Source organism: Equus caballus, chromosome 14 (genome assembly GCF_041296265.1).
Source record: "Equus caballus isolate H_3958 breed thoroughbred chromosome 14, TB-T2T, whole genome shotgun sequence".
NCBI classification, from domain to species: Eukaryota; Metazoa; Chordata; class Mammalia; order Perissodactyla; family Equidae; genus Equus; species Equus caballus.
This window is the reverse complement of record NC_091697.1, coordinates 34,551,205-34,578,796: the sequence shown is the minus strand read 5'-3', so window position 1 is coordinate 34,578,796 and position 27,592 is coordinate 34,551,205. Positions and strand designations below refer to the sequence as shown.

At 44.4% G+C, this 27,592-nt stretch overlaps 1 protein-coding gene across 1 annotated transcript in view; it reads right to left on the bottom strand.

The window, feature by feature from the left end:
- The window catches only part of ATP10B (ATPase phospholipid transporting 10B (putative)), a 286,400-nt gene extending 259,807 nt beyond the window's left edge, over positions 1–26,593 (bottom strand). The window contains exon 1 of the mRNA XM_070232979.1: positions 26,310–26,593. The gene's annotated coding sequence lies outside the window, so the exon portion shown is untranslated. The remainder of the gene's footprint in view (positions 1–26,309) is intronic.
- Positions 26,594–27,592: the final 999 nt, after the last annotated feature.

Sequence of the window (27,592 nt, the reverse complement as noted above, 5' to 3'; positions counted from 1 at the left end):
GGTATGTGATGCCTCCGTAGGGTAAAGTATTATATGTTTATAAAAAATAATGTGGTGGAGCGTATTAAATGGCATAGAAAATGATCATTGCATACTGTAAAGTACAGAAAACATGATCAATAATTAGGTACTCTATGATCAGGATATATGTATAGAATAAATTAGAAGCATATACACCAAAATGTGCCAAGGGTCATCTATGTCATGGGATGGGAAAGGAGATTTACTTTCTTTTTTTTTTTGGCTTGTTTGTATTTTCTTGAATATTCATGATGAACATGTATTACTCATGTCATAGAAAAAAGTATAGGAATGCTCTCTGAAGAGTATAAGTCCCTTTGGAGGGGAGGCATGTATTTCTTTTTTCTCCTCATGGTCTTGTTTCTGACTAGTGAATGGCATCTCTTCTCTCCCATGAGAGCCACACCATGTGATTCTTCCAGGATTGTAGGAAAGTAGCAGTGGTGCAAACCAAAACAGGTGGAAAGCAAAACTCAGTTCTCAGCTGAGAATGGGGCTTTCTTCTTCAGAGTGGCCCCAGCCACACTGAGAGGGGCTCCGTCCTGGCAATGCTTTGCAAATGTTATGGACTTTCATATGCTGCCTTCCATCCAAGATTTCCCACGTCTCCCTCACCCCAAATACCTCTTTCAGGATTGACACCTCCAATTATACCTACCTTATAAAACCTATCGTTGTTTGCTCTGAGGTAGAAAGTTTCTAGTGTTAACAAAAATAGAGGGTTTTAACAATTTAACTTAAAGGTCCTTATGCTTCCCCAGTTGGTTGTGAATCGGATCAGGGCAGACCTATGTCTGTGGTTTCTCAGTGTCGCCCCAGCAGCTAGGATTCATTCATTCAATCAGGTAGGGTGTCTACTTGCTTCCAAGCACTGGGCAGAGCGCTGGGGGAGTTAGTAATGAAGAAACAAAGTCTTGGCCTCCCCCAACTTAGAGAAAGGAACAGCCAACAAACATTCAAACAAAACATTGTTATACCATCAAGGAAATATACAAGTTGCCATCAGGGTGAATAACCATGGGTTGATTTTAGATATGGTGCCAGGGAATGCCTCTCTGTAGAGATGATATTTGAGCTGAAACTTGAAAGTTTGGAAATTAAATAGAAATCACGTTACAAGTATGCATCAAATATTTGCTTTGGGAATGAATGGGTCAGCTTTTTCTGCATCCCCCAGCAGGACCTTGTACACAGCGGGAGACCAATAAATTGTTGAACTTGATTCAGACAGTAGGTTATTGAACCCCTATAACCTGCTAAGCATTAAGTTCTATAGACTTTGCCTCAGTCAATCTTCCTAACAACCACATGAGTCCTTTAAATAAAGAACCCACATTCTGCTGATGAAGAAAACATTCATTGAAATTTACTTGCCCAATGTCACATGGCTGGTGAGGAACAGAACCCAGATCAAAGCCCACAACTGTTGGGCAATCTCCAAATGCACCCTCTTCCACGAATCCTCGAAGGAGTGAAGGCATGAGACCATGTACAAAAGGTTTTAATGAGAAAACTAACCAAAAATAAGCACATTACCATTTACATAGTAGAAATTCAAAATCAAATTTCAGTTTTATAGAAGTCCTTTCTCTCTCTTAAATGTGAGCTGAAATTCTGGAAAAAAGACCATTTTTATAAGGAAAAAAAGAAAAGTCTCATTGCTTTGGTAATACCTCAGATAGATGCCAAGACTTCTGAAAAATATTCCTGTGGCCAGGAGAGTTGAGGAGCACTGAGTGAGCCTCGACATCCTACTTCCTAAGCTGACCTTGTGATTGATTTGCTGCATGACAGAAACAAATTAGAGAAACAAGTTCTCTACTCCCGACTGCAGGGTCCCTAACGATGCCCTCGCTATCAAAACTCAGCAACATGAGGGATTTGGCAGATGTGTGGGTAAGAATTAGTGGGGTCAAAGTTCCCTGAAAATGGAGAAATGTCAGGCATTTGAGGGGATAAAGAATGGCAGAGTGGAACATAGTTTTGAAGGCTGCTCTGGGAGAAACGATTGGAGCTCATGATGGAGAAAAAAAGAATAATATCAGGGCAAGAACTGAAGGTGAATGAAAAGTGGGGGCAGCTTTTCTTTTCCCCAATAGCCATAGACTCCTTGATGGCAGTGCCCAGTTTTTCTTCATTTATTTTTTCCCTACAGGACTTGTCAGAGGGTCTGAGCACGTATTAGGCAAATAGATAACTGATTGGCCGATAATTTGGAACATTCTGAGAGATAGGAAAGGACATTGTTACTGCAAAGACACGTTGACTGACAAGTGATAAAGGAAGCAAGGAGGACACAAAATTAGATGACTGAAGAGATCCATTGTGCAAGCTTCGGGAGTTTGTCTCCAGCAACTAGTGTGGACCCACTTCATGTGCGGGAGGGTACACGGAGAATGAGTCCATCTCTGGTGGGTGCACATGAGACATGCTGTGAGTGTCCATGGAAGGCACTATTTAATTCAGAAGAGAAATTGGACCCACCCAACTACCATCCATCTGACATTTATTAAGCACCCACTCTGTGTCAGGCACTGTCGGACACAGGAGATAGAATCTTGAACAAAGCAAAACTAATCTGCCTTCTTGGAAAAGACAATCTAATAGATCAACTACTTTGCCTCAAAAGTTAATAATACAAGTAACTACTAACAACTGCAGTGAGTGGCTGAGAGTTTTTTATTTGCCATGGCATTCTAAAGAGGAAGGAGTCTTAGAGGCCACCCAGTTTTAACATTGTGTCTTATAGACAGGAAGGCTGAGACGCAGCAAAGCCAACTTGCTCAGGGCTATGTAGCTTGTTTATGTCACACCCAAGACGGGAACCTGATCTGCTGACTCAAAGTTTCGAAGTCGCTAGGCTAGGTGTAAGAGAAGCCTGTCCCTGTTCTTAATGCAGTGAGACTGAGGAGGGGACAGCACTGGGGCTTGAAGGCGTCTCACACGCTGTCCCTCGCTCACCATTCCAGCACATGGAGAGCCAGGGGCTTCCAGCAGCCTTCCCACAGGCCCAAACACATTTCATCGTCTGCATTGTCAGCAACGGGAAAACTTGGAATAACATGAATCTGCTCTTTCCTGTTGCACAAAATGCTGAAAACCTAACCGTTTGATGGTCCACTGCAAATAAAATATTACAGAAGCCCTAGTACAATTTTGATACCCTTTTGGTCGTCCCATTTAGCCTACTGCAGAACAGCCCCAGTCATCATTTGAGGAGTCTCTGTCATATGCTTGACAAGGTTGCAGCCTGGCTGCTCCCTGCAGGTATCCCACATCCAACAGCAGCAGAACAGGAGCAGAGCCTGGCTCCGCCTCACTACCCACCAGCCTCGTGTTTTCCTTGTTCAGAAAGGAGGGCAGGGGCTCCAAGTGGCTGTAAACCAGCTCTACTCTGACCCTAGGTCAGCGAGGCCTGGAGCAGGCTGTAGGGGGCTGTCTCTCCAGATCTGGAGGTCATCCCTGAGTTAGTGTCTCCCTGGTGACATATGGGAGGTCAGAACATCCACGGGGCGGCCTCACCTGGCAGCTTCTGTCACCAGAGCCTCGAGGGCCGAGGACCTCAGCTTCCTGCTGAGGACACCACCTCTGTGCTGTTTTTCAGGACCAGGAAAGATCCCAGGGCTTTGTTACTATTCAGGAAGCTGGGCGTTGTTTCCTGCTTTTTAAACGGGGCTTAAGCTCAGAAGGTACAGAAAGTTCTAAGAGTAGTGGTTAATAGGATAAAGCCTCTGGAGTTAGACTACTGGGCAGGGTTCTCGCTTCCTAGCAGAGCAAACTACTTAATCTCTTTGAGCCTCATATATTTATCTATAAAATCGATAGTGATGGTACCAACATGATGGGGCAACTATGAGGAGCAGCTGAGGCAGTCCTAAGTGCTCATAGCTGTGCCTGGAATTTCTTTGTCGTTCTATATGTACATGTTAGCTCTTCCTGTTCTGGGTCTTCACAGTCTAGACAGATGCAGGATGGGCAGGCAGTCCTGACCTGGTAATTACGTTAGCTTCTTTCTCTCTCTCTCAATATGTGTGTGCGTGTATCACTCACATTAGCTGCGATATGTGTTTTAGCTAACGTGATACCTTGTCCAACCTGTCTGCCCTACTTACAAGATATATTTTTAGGTAAAATATTTTGCCAACATCAGCAAGAGAAAAGGAAAGGGATGAGCAGATTCTTGAACTACATACGGTAATGTATATATAATGTTCTAAAAAGTGGTTGGCACATGGCAAGCACTCTGCAAATGATAGTTATTACAATCATAAGAACTTAGGGGCTGCTGGCACTTTGGATGCTAACATTAACCATGTGTTTATTTTCACAGAGACCTTATGATTCCCATAGGAGCCAAGCAACACCACGTAGCTTCACTTGGCACCTGACTGTGATATGTGAGAAGGGTGGAATGACAGCTAGAAGGGGACTCAAAGGATATCGAGACAACCTCCTGTTTCACAAATGGGGAAACTAAGGCCCGGAGAGAGGCTATACAGTGAGTAACCTGTACTGTAACGCGTAACCAGTATTGTGGGCAAGAAGCCACTATCAGGACAGAATATGGAAAGACAGAATGGTTTCCTGTAGGCAAATGTGTCAGACAAGCATTCATTTTATCTCCCTATCTGTTTAATCCGTACGTGGATGTATCATATGAAAAACTGGGCTAGACTCAAATGAAGGAGTGAAAATTGGTGGAAGAAATATCAACAATCTAAGACATGCAGATGACACTATCTTCCTGGCAGAAAGCAGCAATGACTTGAAACAACTTCTGATGAAAGTGAAAGAAGATTCCAAAGCAGGACTGCACTTGAACATCAAGAGAACGAAAATCATGACTACAGAAGAACTACACAACTTTGACATAGATGATGAAGATATTGAAATTGTTAAAGGTTTTGTTTACCGTGGTTTAGTCATCAATTTAAATGGACACTGCAGCCAAGAAACCAAGAGAAGACTCAGACTTGGAAGGGCAGCAATGAAAGAATTAGGAAAGATCATCAAGTGTAAGGAAGTGTCATTAGAGACCAAGGCCAAGATTATCCACACCCTCGAATTCCCAATTCCTATGTACAAGTGCAAAAGCTGGACAGTGAAGAAGGCTGGCAGGAATATAATTGATTCGTTTGAAATACAGTGTTGGAGGAGAGCTCTGTGGATTCCCTGGACTGCCAGAGAGATGAACAAGTGGGTCCTAGAGCAAATTAAGCCTGAACTGTCCTTGGAGGCAAAGATGATAAAACCGAGGCTGTACTACTTTGGGCACATCATGAGAAGGCAGAATTCTTTGGAAAAGAAGATAATGCTGGGAAAAGGAGATGGCAGAAGATGACCAAATATGAGATGGACTGACTCCGTAAAGGAAGCCACAGGCATGAGTCTACAGAAGCCAAGTAGGGCTGCTGAGGACAGGACACTGTGGACGTCACTCATTCATAGGGTTGCCAGCAGTCAAAGTCATCTGATGGCACATGATAAATACGAGTTATAAAATGGATGAAATTCAAACAAGCTGGAAGAAAAACAATAATAGTTATTGAACAGAAACTCTAGACTGGGTTTATACCAAGTGCTTACAACAAACTTATAAATTAGGTACTACCGTTAGTTCCATTTTGCAGATAAGTAAACTGAGGCTTAGAGAGGTTAAGAAACCCATCTAATGTCAGAGAGCTAGTTTGGTTCCAGAGTCTGTGTTCTTGACTACTACACTATATTGGATAAGTAAATCTTGGCGGCAGAGTTGTGAATAGGGAATTAATGCACTAGATATGTTCAGCCATTGGGAAAAAACCTTGTGGGATAGCACATCTTTGCATTTAAGATTCAGATGGGCCTAGGTTCAATCCCAGCTCTGCCATTTAATAGCTTTGCTGTTGGCCTTGGGTAAGTCACCAACCCCCTTGAGTCCTAGGTTCCTCAGGTATAAGGTGAGACAACCTGTGGCCCATAGGGCTGCTGAGAAAAGTCAACAGCACCGTAGCCTAGTGATTAAGGAAGCAAGTCTGACTCAGAGCTCCACCACTTGAAGCTATGATATTTGCCATATTTCATACCTTGGCTGGGTCTTCAATTTCCTCATCTGTAAAACAAGTCAAGTAATACACCTTTTACATGGTGGAGTATTTTTGCTGAGTAAAGAAGATCATTTATGTAAAGCACTAGAGCAGGGAGCCTAGGACTCAATAAGTACTTGCTAAACATTAACTAATATTGTTATTATAGTGTATATAAAACCCCAACCATAGCATGTAGCACATTGCTGACATTAAATAAAATCTGGCTATTAAATGGAGATAAACTGAGCTCTTTCATAAAATATTAAAAAGCATAAGTGTTTTTGGCTAGGCTTCTGTCTCAAGCCTACCTCATTTCATTGGAATGAAAAAAAATGTGTCTGGGGTGAGAGGCAGAGTAGGGAGAAGGTTAAGGAAGAAATGGGACGATTTTATTTACCCAAGGACTTATAACTCTCCATGGACAATTAGCATGTCCTTCTGCCCCTTTCTTTTACTGCTTTTACTACGATTACCTGCAGAATCCTGCCCAAGGGGTAGCTGTTTTCTGGAACTGTGTCAGTACCTAGTTTTTAGATTTAGATTTCAGATTTTTAACATCAAAAGCTGGGAAAGGTAGGTTCTGAGGGAACTTGGAAAATAGCTTCCATTTCTTGAGATCTGAGAATGGGTCAGGCGCTAGCAAGGTATGTTAACATTTAAAAAATATTCTATTCCTACCTTTCTTGTTAATTTGTGACCATTGAAGTGGATTGTGCTGGAACTTTAGAGACATTTCACTAGAGAAGGAACTTTTAATCACTAATCCATCCAGAAACAGTCTTTGGGAAGACATCTACCAACCAGTTCACTCTCCATATCCAATGCTACTCAGGTCCTCTCGGGCCAGGAAGGGGATCTGTAGACCCCTGGGAGAAATTTTCACATTTTTCCATTTTTTATGAGGATGTTGGAGGGAAGAGCCAGTGGAAGGAATTCTTTAGTTTCAGGATAGTTAGTGTTTCCTCCTACTTCCCTCCGGTACTAGGGTGTTGATTTATTCACTTTAATGTTAAACTGTGGACATTTAGAAGATCTCATAGATTAGGACATCCATACTTCCATGCTCAACTTCTCTTTTGCTTAAATCTATCAAAAGTCATTTAAAAAAGTGAAAGAATTCCCCAGGTTCCATGGCAGCCAGGATTAGCCATGTGCTACAGTTTTGTCCGATGAGATGGAAGGAGGTTTGTTGATACCACTCTCCGTCCTCCCACTAGACATGGAGTGGCCACATTGTGACTATAAGGTATGGGGATGAGGAGCCAATGTGCCAAGGAGGCAGAGAGGAAGTTTGGAAAGCATGCATCCCTGAGGGCATCAATGCATCAGCGGTGGACAGCTTCCATCTGACTTTTTGTTTCAGCCACTCTAATTGGGTCTTATTTTATTTGTATGACTTATTCTTAACTGATACAGTGAATGGATACTTTTTATTTGTGGCTACTCAGGCTCCACTCTCTCTTTTCTAGCAACAGCACCCAGATTTCCTTTTAAAGAAACACTTCTTTCCTGCATGGGGCCTTGAGGCGGGGGGGACTATCAAAATACCCAGCCCTTGGTTTGCTAAGGGGATGGCACCAAGCCAAATAGTTTCCTCTGCTTCCTGCCATGAAGCCCCAGTTACTTATCTTTTATGATCTGGTTCTTCAGTCTTCACTCATATTCTAAAATTTACCCCAAATACTTCCAATAAATTTCATATTTTCTGATGGTAGTTAGAACCTGTTTCTGTTGCCTTGAAGCCAAATAAGACTTCGTGGTTCTTAATCAATCTACAAAAGAACATTGACACTGAAGAGTCTACCTGCAAAGTAATGTGCTCAATTCTTTACCTGCATGATGCCATGTAATTCTTACAAAGCTCCATGCAGTAGGAACTATTAGGTCCATTTCAGAGCCAGGAAAACTGAGGTTCAAAGAGGTTAAGTGATTTCGCCAAGGTCACACAGCAAGAAAGTGGCTGTGGCAGACAGTACCAAATATCCATATGCTACTGATATTTCCCAGTCTTCCTTCCATTTAGGTTGGGCCCTTGTAACTAGCACTGGCCAATGGAACATGAGCGGCAGTGGCATGTGCCACTACGAGGCTGAGGCAGCTAAGAGCTGGTGTATCTCCTCAATTTCTCATCTGCTACCTCAGCGACCTTGGAGACCTTTGAGGATGACTTTGCTACAGGTTGTATGATGGTCTTCCAACCCGTACTGGACTGTGACATGAGGGAGAAGTAAACTATTACCCGTTAAGTCACTGAGAGTTCAAGGTTTGTCTGTTGTGCACTTAGAGTTAATTATCCTGCCCAACGCATTGACAGAGTGAGTTGAAATCATTTCTGGTTCAGTTCTCTGTGATTTATCTTTTAACAAAACAATACAGAACTAAAAGCGGAGATAGAAAAGACACGTACTAAAAAATGACCCTTATTGGGCTCTCTGGTCCTAGGCTGGGTCTCTCTGGGAGATATTGTCTTTCTGTTCTTTTGCCTTGGATGCATGCCAGTGGAGTTCCCTCTAGTGCAATAATGACAATCATCATATAAGGTAATAACTACCTCTACCCTTTGAATGTTCACTTGCCATTGGCCACTGAATTAGGAAGTAGAAGACTATGGATTTAAACCAGGGAAGATCTGATTTCAAAGCCCATACTCAGGCTCCAAATCTCGGTGTCCCTAAGTGAGGCTACTCATCTGTTTCCAAAGCTGACACAGAATCAGCTGACACAGCTTACTTTTTCTTTTTCTCGCTTCCTCCCTCCCTCTCACAGAGAACTCTGGGGCTAGCATCACTTACTGTCCTCAGGAAGGAAGCAACAGTGATCTGAAAGGCATGGAGGCTGGGAGCAGAGAAGACCCCTGGTTACCTCTCAGCTCCCAGCATGAGGAGATTCTGGTTATCATCATGCTAATGATTTTTCTAATTTTACTCCATTCATCCCCATCTGCTCTGCTGAGAGGGGAGCAGGCAGTACAGTTTAATGCTTACTATTCTCTTAGTCTGCTGGCCAGCCCTCCTTTGCTTTCTCATCAAATCTAAACTTCTGTCAAGTTTACTGGCCTCCAAGTTCTGACCCTAACTTTCTTATATGCCACCTACCACCCTCTGCTCTAGAAAAGCTAATCTTAATTTAATTCAATATATTAAATATTAATCAAATATCTATCATGTGCCTGGTATTGTGCAAGGCTCTGGGAATTGAAGGGTGGACATAATTAAAACAAGTATGGTACCCGCTTACCTCAAATGGCCTATGGTCTTGTGGGAGTCAGACATAGACAGGCAATCACAATACGGTGTGATGAAGGCTCTCATGCAGGAAGCAGAGGACACTCTGGGAACCCTAGCAGAGGCACTACAGCCCAGACTATTAGGAAGTCTTTCTCAGCATTAAAAGGAGCCAGTTTCTTTGGCCAAGAATTCACAACATTGATGGAAGAGGTGAATAGTATAGGATGCAACAAATGTTGGCAGTTCTTCCTGAATGCCCAATTCCCAAATAGGGTATGCATCTGCTGGGCCTCCCGCACACAGATACTGTGGCTGGAAAGGATTATGCCACATCACTGCCCTTTTATATCTGGGGCTTATATTAACATTCTGGAACAAGTAAGAACTATGAGACTTATTTAAAAGGATCAGTCTTCCCAGGCTCTTCACTTGGCAGCAACAAGACCACATTCTCATCATGGGGACAAAGCAGGCTTGGAACCCAGGTGTCCCCCCAAATTTCCTCTGTCTGTGCCCCCTAAAAAGCACTTTTCCTCAAAAGGCATCTAGTCCAGGTAGGGGCAGGATTTACCATCTCCTTACCATCCTCTCCCCTTTTACCTCTGTACTCTGCCCGTGCCTGCAATGCTGTTAGTTTCCTAGCCTGGAAGGCCGCCACCTCTCTTCTTGGTTTACCCTCATCTTGCCCAGCTCAAGCCTCCCCCTGACCCATTCTTTTCCACAAAGCCTTCTGGTTGCTCCAGTTTGCATCACTCTATCCTCTCTCTCTTCCTTTTAAGAACATAGAATTCTGGCATTTGGAAGTATCAAGTCCTAAACAATATTCTAATTGAAAATTGTCCTTTTAAGTGCTCAGCTCCTTAGGACAAAAACTATGTTCCATTGTACCTGTTATAGACTTCATAATGCTTGGTACAATCATGGGCACTTAGTAGACACTCCCTACATATTAATTGGGTGGGTGTATATGCTACAGTTCAAGTCACTCAGTAGGTGTTCATTAAATAATTTTTGGACCAGCAGATTATGTATGGAGCAAAAAGAGGCAGATTGATCTGGGATACAAAGATCCCTTGATTTTAAGAGATCCTGTGGGATGGGAAGGGACATTATGGAGCCAGATACTTTGAGACACTTTTGCATGCTAAATACTTACATTGTCTCAGTTAATTATGATAACAACCCTCTGAGTTAAGTACTATTATCTTGATATAATAAATAGCGATAAATAACATGGCATTGGAGAAATTATTCAAATTCAAATATGATACAAGAGCTTTGGTCTTATCACATACCACACTGGTTCTCCCATTGGGCATGCCAAGGGACAGTCCCTGATGACACACATCCAAGTCTCAAGTCAGTGTTCTATAAGGAATGAGTGGAGGAACCTCATGGAGAGCTATGAATGGCTTTAGCAGACCCATCTCTTGAGATAATCGGTGTCCTGAGTCCAGGAGCTGGATCCTGTTAGATACAGTGTGTAATTGTACTGTTCCCAATGGAATGAAACCAGTGGACAGTTAGCCACTAATAATTAGGTAGCTGGTAACTAAAGGTTTTTTTGGCAATTATTAATTGTAGTCTTTAGTTGTCCACCTGCTCATTGTTAGCTGTGCTGCTTATTTTCAAAAGACGGGTAGATAGGCAATATATTATCCAGATCCTACTAGGTTCCTCATAGACAACATCTCCCTGACGCTTGGGTCACTATGGTAACAGATGCCTGAGTTACTTTCAGGAACTAAGGATCAACCACTGTCCAGTTCAGGCCAGTGGAGACCACCAACCCACCAACCGGGCCTGTGCAGGTATGTGATAGATGAACTCCTGACATCCGAGAGGCAAAAACTCTACCCTCAGATCATGTTAATGCCACTATATTGTGAACATGCATCCGATGAAGAGCCAGGAAGCTTGACCATGCTTGCGCAGATTATCAATTACCTCACTTCTCCTTACCTCCAACTATCTATCCCCATACTTCAGACCACTCTGCCTCCTTTATCCCATAAATGTTCCTAATGCTCATTTTCAGGGAGGAGGATTTGAGATTTGTTCTCCCATCTCCTCCCTTGGCTGCCTTGTGAATAAACCCTTTCTCTGCTGCAGACTCATCTCAGTGACTGGCATTTCGTGCGAAGGGCAAACCGAACCTGATTTGGTAACAGGAACAGCGATACAGACAGCTCAGATGAGCTGGTTTGCAGAGCCACCCACCAGGTCTTGTTTTCATTTTGACTACTTTAGTGTTTTAATAACCAATGTTAACTTAAATGGCTTGGAATAACTTCTATTTTTGCTTTTGTTTATAAACCAGCTAAATGATGAGAATATATTCATCTCTAATTAGGAGGAAAATGATATATCAGAAAGAACTTGGAGAAAAAAATCACAGAGGAGTGTCAGGCTCCTTCTCGAAGGCCTTACCTGACCAACAAAAGCTGCTGTCTGCAAGCAGCTCAGTGAAGCAGAACTGTCAGGAAATGAAGAGATCTAATTTCCAAAACCGTAGGATGTTTCATTGACCTTGAACAAGTCACTTCGCCTTTGGACTTTAGTTCCTGAATTTGTTAAAAGCAAGGGCTGGATAAATTAAAACCCAAACTCATCATCACAGCCTAAGAGGCCGCATATGATCTAGCCTTTGCTTGCTTCTCCCTTTCTGCCCACCTTCCTCCTGGTCCGCTGTGCTCCGGCCACACTCTCTCCTCTGACCCTTGATTGGCTTGTACCAGGGCCTTTGTGTTTGCTCTTCTCTCTGTCTGAAATGCTATCACACCCTCTTCCCTTCAAGATGGGACTGGTTCCTTTTTGACACTCAGGTTTCAGCTCAGACAGGCTTTCCCTGACTCTCTTAGCTGGAGCTGTCCTCCCCAGGTACTGTTCCATGAGCTTGTTTTATTTTATTCATGGTATTCGTTACTTCCTGAAAACTCCCTTATTTGTGTGTACATTCTTGATCTCTTCCTAAGAGAAGGAAAGCTCCATGAGAGCAGGGACTTTGTTAATTTTTTTTTCACTTCTCCAGTCCCTACATGGAGAACAAAACGGTACATAGTATATGCTCAGTAAATATCGAGTAGCCAATTTAATAATAATATAATAATAATAATGTGCTTATATAGGTTTCTACAGTTTCAAAAATACTCTGACAAGTTTAATCTCATTCAGACTTCACTATCCTGTAAATTAAGCAAGAATTATTGTATTTTGGTACCAAGATAAATTTTTTTTTTGTGGTAAGATAACCAATTCAATAATTTTGGGGAGTGCCAAAGAGGAAGTGGAAAAACACTACATCGAATGTGCTTATAATGTATAAGGCAGATTACACTTAAGAAATATTGATGAGGGGCCAGCCCTGTGGCTGTGTGGTTAAGTTCGTTCACTCTGCTTCAGCAGCTCAGGGTTTTGCCGGTTCTGATCCTGGGCGCGGACATGGCACCGCTTGTCAGGCCATGCTGAGGCAGCGTCCCACATAGCACAACCAGAGGCACTCCCAACTAGAATATACAACTATGGACTGGGGAGCTTTGGAGGGGAGAAGGAAAAAAAAGAAAAGATTGGCAATGGTTGTTAGCTCAGGTGCCAATCTTTAAAAACAAAAACAAAACATTGATGACAAAAAAAAAAGTGTATGACTTAGAATCAAGGAAATATCATTATAAGTATCTCAGAAGTGTTGGATCCTGGAGGCCAAGTTGGCACCGCATGCCTTTGCCCTGGGACAGCAGCTTCATAAAACTGGCTTCAGGAAAATGAAAGCTGCTTATACCTAGTGTTTGCATCTGGAAGCCGGCCTCTCTGAGCTCATTATCCCAGTCCATCCATTATCTCCTTCACCTCAATCCACTTGCCCCAAATCTCCCATCCTAATTTGGTTGTGCAACTCATTTCTTTATTTCCCCCTAGCTAAAGTCTCCTAAGAAGAGAGTGCTGGCAAAAAAGCTGAAGAAATTTAAAGAATCTGAATGTTCTGTCTCCTTTATATATTCTTTATGCTCTTATACCTTTTATGGGGTTAGAAGCCTCGCACGGAGCGTAATGAGTTATTCAGGGCATGCAGTGTTATTGGGCCTGGGTGTAATGTAAATGGAATTATTTGCCGTGGAAATACCCAGTCCAATCTCTTAGCAAATTGCAATCCCTGAAACTAGGTCCCTTTGGAAGGTGCTTAAATAAATGTATACCTTGTTTGAGAGATTTGCAGCAATTCAAGAGACATATTGGGGTCTTTCTAATAGGAAAATAGGTTGGCTCTGCTCTATTTGTCGTAAAGTTTAATTAGCAATCATTTATCAGAACCTGTTAATTGCCTGATTGTTCATTGTTTGACAGGCTAGATTCAATCACCAAAACACTTCTCCCAAACACGCGAGCTATGTGTGGGGTCTTAGTTTCCAGTGAAGACACTGAGCCCACTGCTTTCTGAATTGAAGGCGCAAGATGTTTTGGTATATAGTTTTCCAAGGAAAGGATCCATAGCTTTTATAAATTTACAGAGGGATCCATGGCCCCCCTCAATGTTCAGAACCACTGGTTTAATAATGAGAAGCAATAAAATCATAACTGCCGATACTTAACGAATATTTATTTTATGTTCAGCATTATTCTAAGCATTTTACCTATTTAACTTATTTAATCCTCACAACAACACTATGAAGTAGGTACTCCTTTATACCCATCTTGGAGTGAGGAGATGAAAACAGAGAGGTTAAATAACTTTTCTAAAGACACACAGTAAGTGGTAGAAGCCAGATTCAAACCCAGGTAGTCTGGCTCCAGAGTCCATCCTCTGCAACCACTAACTCTTGTTACTTTCTAGGAGACTTCTGGAAGAGAACTACGCATCCCAATAATGCAGCTGAAGGCTCAAGGGCTGGTAGAGTTCAGAGATCATCTGGGTCAGTGGCTATCAAATGTTTTCATACTGTACTGGACCCTATTTCATTTTCACCTGCAGTGCCACGTGTCCTTCACGGCATGCTGGTACACAAAACAGATGAAAGCAGCTCTGAGAAGAGAGAAAGAACAGGAGTGTATGCCGTGGTGTGAGTGTACTTGTGAGCGTGTGGGAGAGATGTACGGGTAAGGATGTGGGATGAGTGTGTTAAAGGGCTGCTCCTTTGCCCTCCACGGTGCCTCCAGGTCATCTCTACCCAACCCAACAGCTCCAGAGAACCTAATGTGAAAATTACTCATGTTGTCTTACCCTCTGTTTTACAGGAGGTAAAATGAGGCAGAGAGAGCCGGTAGCTGGGTATGGGACCGGCTCCTGGTCCTAGGGCATTTCTCTCTCTCTGCCCAATCTCCTTGTTGCAACCAGCCACCGCCCAACTCATGGCCAAGGGACTGTTACCGGTCAAGGACAAACACACTCGCATACAAGCCCTCTAAGCCTCTCCCTGGATGTTTGAATACTTCTAACCTTCTAGCTGGCTGGGGACAGTCACCAGAAGGCTTTCTAGGGCAGGACAAATGGAAGAAAAGGTTTGGGGTGGTTTGGCAATGTCAGGAATGTCAATGGCCTATCAATGTCAATGACAAGAAAACCTTCAGCTACAAGTGGTGGAGTCAAGGTAGGGGGGCCACCTAGAAGATTCCCATACTTCTCAAGTCAAATCACACTGATCATCTGCTTTGAGTGGGACAGCCAGGAAGAGGAGGAAAGATAGCAGCTCTTCTCCTGCCAGCCCACAAAATCTGGTGAGGCTCATTCTTCTAGACAGAATGTGTCTGGGGATGTCAGACCTACTTACAAGCCACAACTGTGCTGTCCTGCCTGCCACCTGCCTGCCCTTCTGGGTTTGCCATCATGCCTCTTTGCTGCCTCAGCAGTTGGTAGCTGGACCCGTCTGAGATTCCAAAGAACAAGCTCTCAGAAGAGCAGTGGCTTGATTTAAGTCGGGAGGGGAGCACTGTGGGGCAAGGTGGGGACCAGCAGCCACAATGCTTTCCGGCATGTCCGCATGATGCTGAATGATGGGGTGGAGTTTCTACTCATAGCAACTGAGGAAAACCCTCACAGGACCACAGTGGGGAAGGGAAGCTGGGCATTCTCATCTGCCTACTCTCTCTTTTCACACTCAGGGATCTAATAAGACCTGAATTTGATCAACTGTTCATTCCAGGGAGCATGTTCAGGGTGCCAGGCACTATGCTAACTGCTGGGGGAAAATGGAAATAAAGCCAGTCCTCATGAAGCTTCCAGTATAAACAGCGAGGTAAACTTAAATCAGATAAAAGTACAGTTTATAATTGGAATTGGTAATAAGATTAATGAAGAAAATAAGGAGCTAGAATATATAGCAGAGGGTCAGATTGAGTCTGGGGGTGGGGCAGGGACGGCTTCTGTGTGGCCCGTGATATAACCGAACTGAGGTCTGAAGGTAGGTAAAACTACTAGGAGAAGAGGTGGGAAAAGCATCCAGGTAGAAGGAACAGCAAGTGCAAAAGCACTGAGACTACAAGGCATACTTCTTTATTCACCATGAAATATCAGTGACTCATTCATACATACACACACATACTCATCACCTATTGTATCGCACACAATTTATGTTTTCTCATTTCTTCTTTCTCAAGGTGTTGGAGAGGCAGACACAAACATGGAACGGAGTTAAATGAAATGGAGGTTATATATGGAGCATAATAAAGACATAAGGGAGGCATAACTGAGGATGTTGGCGAGTCAAGGGAAGTTGATTGGAGGAGATAATCCTGGCCTAAGATTTCCCAGACAAAGCGAGCGAGGAGTAAGATGATAATCTTAGGCAGAGGGTACAGCGTCAGCCAAAGCTTAAATGTAGAAAACAGTCTACTACCTACCTATATAGGCAACTGCCAGCATTTCTGTTACTGGGAGGGACATTGCAAATCATGGGGTAGCAGATTAGACAGGAACAATTTGTACGACATCCTCGCACGCAGTTATTCTTTCCATGAACGTTTACTGAGCTTTTGCTACAAAGTAGGCCCTAGGGCTAGGAGACTGCGCAAAATCAGACTTGGTCTATGGCCTGGGGATCAGGACTCACACAAAGCAAGGACTCAATGAAGTGAGGAAGACGACCCAATAATCAGACAGATGGGAGTTAGAGAGATGACTAGGAGTAGCAGCTGGAAGCCAGACTTTGTAGATCCTATCAAAAATGTTGGTCTTCCTTCTCAAAGCAGTGAGAGGCTCTCACAGGGTTTTAAGCGGGGGTTTTAAACATGTTCAGATTTGCATTTTGAAAAGATGATTCAGGGTGCTGTGGGGGAAGGACATTTACTCTCTGACTCAGACACCCGCTCCCTCTCCCTGAACCGTATCTGCCGCGGCAATTGAGGAGAACCACAGAATCCACTCTACAGTACCATGTATCCACGCAGAAACCCTAGTAGCTTCCACTAGCTCTCTTTGCACTTGCAGCCATCTCGGGTTGCTACCAATGACGCCTTCCTGACTGCCTCTGAGGCCAACTGCAATGTCTTGGCAACAATTATATTAATATCAGAGTGAGGAATGAGCTGATGGAAAGCTGTTCATCCATGTAATGAGGTTTCAGTTGTGTTTTAGAAATGTGTCAGATAATTTGGTGAGAGGCAGCAGAGTGTTTTCTGTGTCAAGAGACGGGGGAGGTGGAACTCAAGTTCCTTGGCGTCAACCGAACCGCAATGTGAGAAATGTCATCTGTATGTGAAACGCTCAAGGCAGAATGAGCAAATGTGAAGGGAATAGTGACAGTGAGAGAAGCCCAGGACAAGACGTGGGTGTGAGAGGAAGGGAGAGGAGTATAAACATCATAATTATCACCTAATAGTGATAAGCACTTATAACGCATCAAACATCATCTATGCCATCTCATTTAAACATGACAGCTCTGTGAGGTAGACATTAGCCTCATTTGACACAGGGCTCAGAGAGGTGAATTCAAATCCATATCTTTTTAACTCCAAAGTTTAATTTTACAATGACCTCATGTAATGCCCATCCATGGATAAAAAAGCCCTTAGTCAGCATGAGTTTTGGTGTGGAATTGCAAAGTCTATTTTATATAAGGGACGATGTACTCGAAGCCAGAAAGGAGAACATCTTCCCCACCAAGCTTAGGTGAATCCCAATAGTGCATGTTCCTGTGTGACGTTAATGTGATCTGAGATAGTCATCTGGGCCAGTGCTCCCAAGTGTGGGACGTGTAACAACTCTTAAGAGGCACATGGGGCCCCCATTGAATAAAATGGAGTCATACAGTGATAAAATTCATCCTATTTCAACCCCTTCAATTTTCCCTATTATATTAAGTCCGTGGTTGGCAGCATCAATTGTCTTGTGGAATCGTCTGAGGAGCCTTAGTAAATTCCCAGGCTCAAACCCCACCTCAGAGATGGATTTAATTAGTCCTGCGCAGTGTTTCTCGCACCTTAATGTCCTGCAAACCATTTGGGGACCTTGATAAAATGCAGATTTGGATTCCATGGGTCTGGGTGGGGCTTGAGAGCTTGCATTTCTAACAAGCTCCCGGGAGATGCTGAGGCCCCTGGTCAGAGGACCTCACTTTAAATGGCTCGAGTCTAGGCTGCAGCCAAGGTTGAGAACCACTGCTTTAGGGAGGCAGTTTGAGTTTGGTGCAATTTATTTTCTTCTACAGTTAAAAAAATTATCAATTAAAATGAGTTATACATGCACATGGAACACAAATCAAACAGCAAGCAATGACTCTCCTGCTCTATTCCTAGCCACCAGAAGCAAATCCCTCTACAGAATCAAATATTGTCAGTCTTCCAGAAGGATCCTTGCACATACAAGCATAGGTGTGTATGTGTATCTAGCCTTTAAAAAAACTACAAATGACAGCATTCCGATCACGCTGTTCAGCACTTTACTTTTTCACTTAATATATCTTGGAGATGTTTCATAACTGTACATAAAGAGCTGCCTCATTCTTTTTTGTATTGTGGTAAAATATATGAAATAAAATTTACCATTTTAACCATTTTTAAGTTTAGAGTTCAGTGGCATCAAGTACACTCACATTATTATGCAATCGTCACCACCACCCATCTCGAGAACTTCCCAAACTAAAACTCTATGTCTGCAAAATGGAGCTGGTTAATATTTAACTGTCCTTTTGAACAAAGCGAGAGCTGGTCTTGGGGCCAGAGCTTTCAGTGGACAGCAGTGTCAGCCCAGAGTTCACTTTGTGCTCTGTAATCCCTGTATTTCATTTTACAGTTACTCTGTTTGTGATAAGAAACACTAATTTTCCACTTAAAGTAGTTTGCTTTTTAAACAAATCTAATTTCTGCTGAAATAACGATGCCTGGTAAGTGTTAGTGAAGGCTGCCCCTGGCTGGACCACAAGATGGGAAAGCTGTACATCAGGAAGAACTGAAGCACAGGAAGCCAACCCGCCCGCCCCCTTTCTGAGCTCCCAACTGACTTTTATCTCCACACACTGGGCAGTGAAAATGGCCTTCCCTTAGGGCCTCAGGGCTTATACCCAAAGGCAGTTTTTTCTAAGGGCTCAGGCTGGTTTCTGGAAGTCAGACCACATAGCAGCCTCTCCTCTGTCATCCCTAACAGAATGGCAACCAAGAAGGAAGGCACGGCCCCTTAGGGGATTTTGTGCTCCCTGATAGAGACAAGGACCCCAACCTCAGCATTTTACAGGAGGTGACATCAGAGATTGCCCTTCTAGAGAATGACACTTGTCATGGGGGTGGGTATCTGGCTTGAGAAAAGTCAGAGAAGGACCAGCATCCCTCTCATATAGGGGGTTGCATAACAGATGTCGACTGAAGGCAAGAGGTGGATTCGCTGTGCAGCCACGGCAGAAAGGCTTGGAACTGGGCACCCACAGACCTGGCACAGAGGCCTGTGTTCACCACCAACCAGCTCTGTGACCTGTAGCAAACCATCTCACCTTTCCAAGGAACAGGCTCTTCCTCATCTGCCAAATGCTGAGGTGAAGATCTTGTGAGGATTAAAGGGAGTAGTATATGGAAGGATTTAGCACCATGCCTGGCACACTGTGAGTGCTCAGAAATGGAAATCTTATTGTCCTGGACTCTTCACTGAAAGAGAATTAAAGGAGGAGGATGTGGGCAAAAAGTGGGGTCCAGGGACCCACCAATGGTGACTGTCCAGCCAAACCAAGTAACTGAAAGAGGGGGAGTGTGTGTGACCGGCCTCCCAGTGTGAGCCGTGGCAGGAGAAGTGGCATTATTAGATGGGAGAGAAATGATGAGCTTCACCCTAAAACGGAGTCCACAGTAACTCGAAGTGTAACTGGGCAGAGAAATACTCCACTGAGAGGCTGATGAAAGAAAACTGGTCTCCAAATGTAAGAATTCCAATAACCACTTACCCTCTCCCTTCTGCGTTTACTTTCAAGTAAAACAGAAAGAAAGTATCTGGAAAACAAAGCTGCAATAGACACATACTTTTCTTAGCAGCCAACACGCTGATCCAGTGAATAACACTGGAGCTGTCCTGGGTGCCAGGGCACAGTGACAAACACGATGGAGGAGACCCTTGCACTTATGGGTGTACATCCTAATGGGTCCCCTCCAAGCCCTTGACTCTGGCCCATTCATCTTGTCCACAGCCAATCCCTGCTTTTTCTCTGAGTGTCCTGGAAATGCAGCGGTACCCAGTGATCCTTCTGCCATGCAGAGGAAGAGAAAATAGATGGTTTTATTTTCAGAGGTAAGCCCAAGTATTTGTTCGGAAGATCTCTCAATTGTTAGGAAACAGAAAAGATTTACACTTATCGATGAGGTGTCTTTCTGTGATGGGGAGATCAAACTGAGCAGAAAGGATAATGAGCGAAGGCCAGGGCATCAGCCGAAGCTGCTCTGGTCATCGATTGGAAGGTTGGCAAATGAGGAAGAGCAGTGCAGGGAGACGGGGTCTGGGAAAATGTCCTCAGCAAGAGCTGCAAAAGCCGATTGTGCACAAGAGAAAGACTTGTGCATGATCTTGCGATAGAGAAGGAAGAATTTAACAGCAAATGATCAGCCAGTGCATTATGCTGGTCTGGGGAGTGGATTTTGACCTCAAAAGAACAGGATTCAAAGGCCCCCTTCATCGCTTACTTAATGGGTACTCAATCTTACCAACCTTGGTTTCCTAAGCTGGAAAATGATGCTCACAGTATCTACCTCAGTAGGTTGGTTGGAGAATTAAGTGAAATGGTACACATGTAGGGGTCTGTAGAGTGCCCGGGACACTGTGGAAGTGTTATCTGTAAATGTATGCAAGGCTGAATGAAATGGAAGCAGAATTATGCTACTTTGGAAAGTAAGTAATTTGTGCAAGATCTCATAGGCATTAAAGGGCATGGTGTCCAAGATTTAACTCAATTTCTCCGACTTCTTTCTGTATTCCTTCCTGGTAACAGGCCAGTTGCATAAGTGCCACTTAGGAGGGATGACAGCACTTTCCTGACATGCAGCCACAATGCAGACCACCACTTTGTCTGACAGAATTCATAGGCCAGTCCTCAGGCTAAAATGCCAATTACTGAATTCTCTCACAGCAGCGAAAACATGCTTCACGATCTGTGATCAAATCCACTGGCTCTTAAACCAGGCTGAAAAGAGAAGGAAGGAAAAATGCAAAAGGGTTACTGTTCAAAAAGGTTAGGGATGGGCTGAGGGTACCTTGAAGAGACAAGAATTCTGCCCTGGTGCTTACTTCTGCAATATTCTGGTAACTAAAGTGTCATGGGGGGAAAGCCAAGCCAACTAGTTAAGGAGCTCAACTGCGTCCGGATAAGACGAGGCAAAGGAAAACAAACAGACTCACTGCCCAGGCCGGGGTGGGAAGGTGCAAGGAAAACAAACTGTGGGTGGCAGGTTTGTCCACATGTCCCATGGGGTGGCCCAGCAGGACAGGTTTTTCCATGGTTAGTCAGTAATGTCTTATCAAACCATCTTGGAGAGGGTGATTCAGGCAGGAGGAGTTTGGGGCAGTTGAGCACAGACATGAAGAACCTGTGTTCGGTCACACCGGCTTGGATGTATGTCCTGGTGGTACCACTTTCAGCTGGGTGCCCCTGGCCAAGTTTCTGAGCTCTGAGAACGTCATCTTCCTCTTCTCTAAAATAGGGAGGATAGTACTGGAACCCACTTGAGACTGTCGCTGTGTTAGGATTACATGAACTACTTAAATAGTCTCACACAGAGCACCTACTCAATAAAAGGGGGCTGTTGTTAATTATTAATTACTGTCATTATTTGAGAGGGATCTCAGAGCCAGGCACACTCAGTGCAGGCAGCTGAAGAATGTTTGCTTTCCAAGGGTCCTGGTGCTCCTGGCAGAAGCAAGTCTCCACCCAAGGGAAGTCTGAGTCCGTAAAGCAAGTTGAATATGCAACTGGGTACCACGGTCGAAAGAGTACAAGTGCTGGCATCTGTCTTTGATCAGTCCAGGACAGACCTCTGGAAAATTTCTGGTCACTTATCCCAACATTGGTCCTAACTCAAGAGACTTTGTATCGGCGGATTTAAGGCAGCGCAGGAGAATGTTTTCCTAGAGCTGAAAGAAGCCCCCTAACAGTCCGGTCAGCGCTCTGTCTTGGTGAACAGCAGCATCAGTGATTGCTTTTAATGAGGAAACTTACCACCCCAAGGGTAGTGTGGTTGCCTGCGCACAGAGAAACTGAAGAGAGGAGAAAGTTCTGGCTGGTTTGATGATATCCTAGAGAACACAACTTAAGTCATTTTCAACAACACACTTCACTCACCAGCCTAAAGGTGAGACGCCAATAAGGACCCTTAGGTACCTGCGTGGAGAGAAAGTAGGTTGGATCTTGCAATATAAGCTCCTGTCCAACTGAGTTCCCAGAGGAATGTGTGTTTCCTTGAGAATTTATTGAGGAAATATGACATAGAAGAGGGAAGGGGTCAGATGGATACAGTTAGAGCATCAAATCCTGATTCTAGCTGTGTCACCTGACTCGTCATCAGTTTCTACACTTACAGGGTGGGAGCGAGAGGCCCTCACTCATAGAGGGGCACAGGGAAAAGTAGCAGCAGCAGCGAACATTTCAGAGTACCATACACATCAAGCACTGTTTCGGCATTTTATATGTATCTACTTATAGAATGTTCACACCACCACTGGGGGGAAAGTTCAGTAATATTCCCATTTATAGATGGGGAATCTGAAACACAGAGTAGTTGAGAAACTTGTCCTAGGTCACACAGCTAGCAACTGACAGAGTCAGGCACTCTAAACCATGAGCCCATGCCCATCACCACTGTGATGGACTGCCTCTTGCACATGAGATAACATGAGGAAAATGCTTCTATCAGTGCCGAGTATGAAGGAGTAGTTAATAAATGTTGACTATCATTATTCTATCATTAGCCCCTAGTGCAGCAGATAGTATCTGCGAATTCTCCAGAAGATTTTAAGAATTAACACAGTTTGGGTTCTGCCTAGTATCCAATGTATGCTCTGGGTTAGGACTGATGATTTTCTGGGTTAGGACTGATGATTTTCATTTTCCCTTTGGCAAGATGCACCATTTTCCTTTCTCTATGAAAATATCTGTCATTTTCTTCAAAGGGCACTTTGAGAAAAGGAATCCCTCTAGAGCATTTTTCTAAATCTTGGTAAACAAGACACATGGAAAATGGTAAAGTAAAACCACCATTTCAATGAAACTTCACAGGCATCATCTCATTGGGTGACATCTTGTGAGAAGGGCAGGCCCAGTTATGTTGAATTGTGTATAAAGAAAGATTCCAGGGACTCAAGAAGGCAACCTGTCTGGTAGATAAGAGCATGTGCTCTTAAGTCACCCAGCGTGCATTCAGATCTGGGTTCCATCACTCCCTACCTGATGGCCTCGTACCCTCTAAGTCTCCTATTCCTTATTTCCAAAACACAGAGAGAGTCAGCAGGAACACGAGATGAGATTATCCAAGGAATCCTCTTAGTACTTAGTAAGTTCTCAATAAACGTCCACTGCCAATATTGCTATTATCATTACTGTGGCCCACGGAATTGGAAAAGAATTACTGAGAAGTATGGCCAGGATTCAAGACAAGGTCTTCACACACTGAATGTAAGTCTCTTTCTATGATACAACTTTCCTTACCGGCCCCTTCCTCCCCAGAAAATTATCAGGACTCTGGCTTGGCTCCTGATTCAAAAAATATATTGTTTTCAAAAGGCATCTGCAAATTGAGAACAACACAAGGGAACAGAACAAGATAAGGAATGCGTTAATAAAAGAATCATCGAGCAACCTGAGGATCAGATACAAAATCGGATGTCTCTTAAATCAAATAGGGCCAGGGCCAGGGCTGATACCAGGAAGGCTTGACACACATTACAATGAAGAACACATAAGTGCGAGGAGAGACCCATAAAAACCACCAGCGTGTGAAATATTGCCAAATGCTGTGTGCTTGCCAAAGAGGAAGCGTCAGTAGGCTGGATGCTAATGCTCCTCGCTGCAAAGCAAATGGGCTGGGTGTTAATTAAAGTGTGTAAGCCGATTCTTGAGGTTGTTGCCTGGGAAAAGGAATCCTGCAGAGAAGTCTCTTCCTCTGATAGATTTCTTTTGGAACTGTGGATTTTCTGCAAGTGAAATTTTCCAAAACAAACACAGCTCCCTGCGTATTCCATGCTCCCCATTGCTTGCAGGGCTGGGTGCTTGTGAATAAGAGATACGTTGTGCTGGTTTCTATATCGCTGTCACACCGAATACTCTGCAAAGGGCTGGCACCACACGTGCACCTCACAGGCTATGGAGGGCAGCTCTTATCATTCCGTTTTACAGAAGAGAAATATGAGAAGAGGAGACAAGAAGAGACATGACCACAGTTGCAGAGAGTGGTAGAGCCCATAGAAATGCTTTGTACACCCTGCTCCCAAATATGGACCTCTTTCCATCCTATGAATGAATGACACCCAAAATAGCAAAAGATATGTCAGCAAAGCCTGGTGGGAATTTGAATCAGTGACTTGAGGAAGCAGGGCTGGAAGGGAGCACTCTCAGCTTCCTGCACTTGTACTGGCATGGCAAGTACCCCAGGCGTGCCTAAGATCAATATCATGTTTGGTCCAGAAGAGCTTGCTGGCATGTGTCACAGGCAGTGTTGCTTATTGAGACTGGTCAGCAGAGCCAGCCTGATCAGACCTTGCTATTTCTCAAGGAACTAAATCCACTTGATGTCATTTAGCCTTTTTCCCTGTTACCCCAAAAATGAAATCAGTTGCCCCTTGAGCTCTTGAAAACCCAGGTGACCCTTACTGCTGTTTTTAGACCAAGATGTTTGCCATCCCAAGGGAGATTGAGTGGAGGTGTTGGATGAGAAGGAGAAAAACTAGCTGTCATGATATCTCCTAATCCTGTCTATTATTCATTCGCTCAACAAATATTAACTGAGCCTGTTTTAATTGGGGAATCTACTATGCCCTGGGGACCCAATAGTGTCCAGCTGGCAGAAGACATGGAATGGCTCTACCCTCAGGGAACTTATGTTCTAGTGGGAAGGTAAACAATAAACAAGATGACAGAATTTCAGATCGTCATCAGCATTATGAAAATAATCAACACTGTGAGGGAGTGTAATTGAGGGTGGTAGTGGTGGTGGTGCGTCCATTTTAGATTCCGTGGTCTAGAAAGCCCTCTTGAACAGGCAACATTTGAGCTGCAGCCTGATTGGAAAGAGGGAGCCAAATACAGGAAAAGCCCAGGGGAACGTGTTCCAAGCAGAGGGAGGACCAGGGACTCAGGTCCCAAAGAGGAAAGAGCAGAGGCCGCCAGTGTTGCTGGCTCACTATGAAACTAAAGGAGCTGGTATTAGGTGACATTGGGGAGGGGGCAAAGGTTGGAGTGATGAGAAGCCTGGTATTTGGAGGTTGGGTTTAATTCTAGGTAGCCACAGTGCACTGACCCAGTGTCTTCCTCTCTGATGTATTTGCTTTCCCTTCCATTGCTGGCTCTGGTGTTTTAAAGACCAGCTGCATTGTTCAGCTGCACAGTCTCTGAATTCTTAATGGCACAGACCACGTGGATTACATATTGCTGACGGTGGGCTCTAAACATTCTCCAAATCCACAAGAAGGGGCCATTGAGGCCTGAGAAGTAGAGACCAAGTTCTAAATTAGTTCCCGAACATGGCAACAGGAGAATGAGGCTGTCAGCTTTGTTCTGCCTGGAGAAAGCCCCTTGACAAGTGGTTGTTCCTCACCACCTCTGTATACTCTGAATCTGGAACACCCTCAGCTAACTATGACCTCATTGATGTAAGTCAAAAGCATGGACTGGGATCAGCAAGCACTGGTTTGGCTCAGCTAATCTCCTTGAGCCTCAGCATCCTCAGCAGTATTGTAGGTAATACCGACACCTGACTCACGGGCTTGTAAATTGCCTCACACTCGTGCTTGTAAATCATAAACCTTCAAATAAGCTCTCACCATTACTATTTTTATCAGTCACCATCAACAAAAAGCCAACTCTCTGTCTCACTCTCTCTCTTCCTCACACACATTTACTTCTTTCAAAATCCTGCATAATGGTTTTGTAAGCTTTTTGAAAGAGGCCCTGAAATAGCACAGGTGATGACCAATGCCTGTATAATATGGGCTCTCTATACAGGTAATTCATTCCTAGCTATAGTCAGCAAGGGCAGAGGCTGCCTGCTCATCAGCACGTGGAGGAAGCCAAGACTCCATGGAGTGAGCACCATCACCATCTGCAGTTGCCCTCATAACTCAGTCCATGCAAGCACGAGATCTTCCAGCGTGGGCAAAGAGCTCCCCAGATACAGAGGAATGAGGTTCCCTGGGACCTGGAGCTGCTGGAGGCTGGTGGTGGACACAGCTGCAGCCCCAAGGACCCAGGGTAGTGAGGATGAAGCCAGGGGCAGCCTCAGAGCCTCCCTTTGAAGTAGCATTCCTACCCCAGGGCAGCAAGCACTGGTGAGAGCTGAAGAGAAACCCCCTCCACCCCAAAGTCTTAGCATCAAGCAGGGCGCTTACCTCCTTCCTCCTTGGTGCAGGGTGCAGGCTCCACAGCTATGACAAGGGGAGTCAGCACTCCTTGGGTGTTTTTATTCTGGTGGGGCACTAAGGAGGGGGTCTGAACTGTCACTGCCTCCAGTTATCCCATCAAAGGGGAGTGACAGCCAGTACAAGAGCCTCCTCATCCCTGGCTGGGGCAGGCAGCCCCAACCCTTTTAGAAGCCCAGCCTTCAGTGTCACACACCTGAACACAATTCCTCCACCCCGTTTCCTCCTCTCCTGGCCTGCTGGAGAAACCTGCTGAGCCCCGCCCTCCCCAAGGCTTCTAGGTTCCTCTTCCAAGCCCTGCATCTCCGCCCTTCTCCTCCTCTTCCGTGGAGGCTCCCTGGCAGGGCTGGCCTAACCGGCTCAGGCTCCCAGAGAGAAGCCCAGGGAGGCTGCCTGTGCTGTTAGCTGGTGGTGGATGGCCTGGTCTCCACTATCTCAGCTCTGCCCCCGGGCCCCCACACTTTATTTTGAGATAGAGCCCTTGGGTTAGTTAGAGCTAGAACTTGGGACTTTTGCCCAACTGTGGGGAAATGAAGAGTATTTTCTGGTGATTAATTTAAAAACAATAGGGATTTGAAGGCCAAGTCTCAGGAGATGGGTGCTCTGTCTAGCTGCTTCACAGGGCGACTTCAATCCAGGCCAAGGAGCTACATCTCTAATGCCGGAGACTCGGCTGTACCGCACCCTTACTTCAGGGGGTCCAGCTCTTCTCAGGACAGACACAACAGCTACCTTTCTTCTCAGTAGAAAGAGGAGGGAGAGAATTGAGAGACAGGTTGAAATCTGCCCACTAGGCTGAAAGGAGATTCCATTTCTTCACCTGTGAAGTGTTGGGGAGATCATCAAGGAAAGTTTAGCCATGCACCCATGTCTGTTGTTAAAAAGCACTTAGAAATCCCAATCAATGACTGTTCCACTGAATCCACAGCTGGTCTTAACATAAGGAGTTAAATTATCCTTGAAAAACAATCATTGCTCAGGTCCCAAATTCTAAGCATTTGGGATTTTATTTCCCTACCTTGGTTAAGTTAGTACTCTCGCTCTCCAGGTCAGAGATTTCCAGATTTTAGGATTCATAAGAATTATCTGGGGTATTAAAGCTGCAGATTTCTGCATGAAACTCTCAGATTCCAGGAGGGCTCAGGAATCTGTATTTTAAAGATTTCCCCTAGGTGATTCTGATGTACGTGGTTTGGCATCTGTACTTTAAGGAATACTGTCCTGGAATAGGTCTAAATTCTCTATTCCCAGCC